This window comes from Puma concolor, chromosome B3 (genome assembly GCF_028749965.1).
Source record: "Puma concolor isolate L17-30 chromosome B3, mPumCon1.1.hap2, whole genome shotgun sequence".
Lineage (NCBI taxonomy): Eukaryota > Metazoa > Chordata > Mammalia > Carnivora > Felidae > Puma > Puma concolor.
This window is the reverse complement of record NC_141672.1, coordinates 26016097-26018149: the sequence shown is the minus strand read 5'-3', so window position 1 is coordinate 26018149 and position 2053 is coordinate 26016097.

Below are 2053 nucleotides of genomic sequence, written 5' to 3'. Positions count from 1 at the left end.
TTTCTTGCAGTTGTAAGATTGAGGTTCCTGTTTTGTTGTGTGCTGTCAGTGGGGCTGACTCTCACCTCCTGCTGGCCACTCTCAGGTCCTTCCCACCATGGACATTTGCTTTCTTTCAGGACAGCTGGGGCACATCTCTCCAACTTTCCCTTCTGCTGCCAGGTGGAGGAAACTGTCTGGTTTTAAAGGGCTCATTGATTAGGTCAGGCCGATCCAGATAATCTCTTTATTATAAAGTCAACCTAGGGGCACCTGGATGGCTTAGTTGGTTTAACATCCAACTCTTAATTTCGGCTCAGGTCATGATCTCACTGTTGTGTGTTCCCCTTTAGGTTCTGCATGGACAGTGCGGAGCCTGCTTGGGATTCTCTCTCTCCCTCTCTCTGCCCCTCTCCCACTGGTTCTCTCTCTCTCTTTCTATCAAAATAAAGCTTTTTTAAAAAAAGTCAGCATTAAAAAAAAAAGTCAACTTTGCCATATAACCACATAATCAGGGGACAGTTGTCTCATATTAACAGCCCCAGAGATTATGCTGGGCATGTACCTAAGGGGTGGGCAGGGAGGAGATCTTGGGATAGATCTTAGAATCTTGTCTGTCACAGCATATAAGCCAAAAGGAAAAAAAAAAAAACCAAAACAACTATTTTGGTAAATGGAGGATTATCGATCACATTGTGTAATGTAACAAGCACCGTAGGAGTCTGAAGATATAAATTCAGGCTATAGCTTCACCAGTAAACTGTGTTATCATGGTCTATGTGACATGGACTAGGAGTGAACGGTGTAGAAACAATTCTTGAGGCTTTACGGTGCAAAAGGCATTTTTATTAAAGCATGGAGACAGGACCCGAGGGCAGGAAGAACTGCACTGGGATTGTGAGGAATGATTGATTGTATACTTTTAAGTTGGGGGGGGGCGAGGGCGAGTAGAGATAAAGGAAATTTCTGATGAGATTTTTATATGTTAAAGAAGACTTACGGGATCCTGGAGGTCTGGCTATAGTCACTGAGCTTGCTTTCTGCCTCTAGCAAAACATTAACATTAAGGCAGTTGTGAGTTCCTTGAGGAATGTCATACTCTGCCTGTCTCAAGAATTTATCAATGGGCTACAAGTAGTAAGGAAATTTAATTTTATCTACATTTCTTTTGCCATTGTTCTCCTTATCAGTCGAGATGCTTCTCTGGGCCCCGATTTTATCAAACTTAATATGCTGATCGTGTTACATGCTGTACATCTATCATGGAGTGTTTAATTGAGGTAGTGCAGGTGAATATGTTTTACTCAACTCTAAAGCACTATGTAAATATATTAGTTATTACTGTTAATATTTTGGTTGACATTGATCTGCTTTAACCTCTGCTCCAGGAATGTATTATTTCTAGAAAGAGTATAAAAGAGCAGCAAATTAGACAAGGTCCCAGAAGCCAAGATCAAGGAGCTTAGATTTAATTCAGCAGGTGATGTGGAGCTGAAGGAGGGCTAAAATAGAGGGCTGGGTCACAGAAACTGGCAGTAAAGACAGTTCTTAAGTCCGAGTGGGTTTCTATGGTGATGAGAGACAAAGGAGGCCACTGAGGACAAGGTTAAAGTAATTAACATGGGAAGTCCGTAAGATACCGACCAAGACCAGGGATGCTGGATTGAAAGAAAGGGGCGGAGAAGTGTTTCTACCATCCACTCTCGTTTCTCACAGAAGCACCTGCGTGTGAAGCATTTCTACCAGTCATGGTCCCTCACTGTCCTTGGGGTATATGCAGAAGAGCAACTGACTTTAATAACAATCTTGGCAAAACATAATTAAGAAGGCAAATCTACTGCACAAATAATATATTATACCCTGAGGCCAAGCCCTTTATTCAGTTGTGTGGGTGAGGGGGTTTGTGTTCCTCTGTGCTGGGTCTTCCTGCCACACAACCCTCCTTACACAGGTATTAGCAGCTCAAAATGGAGGGCCCCATGTGGGTCAGAATTGGTGCTGCTCCAGTTGGCCAGGACCCATCTGCTCACTCCACTCTTGGTATTCCAGGTAGAGGGGAAAATTCATTCTCAGA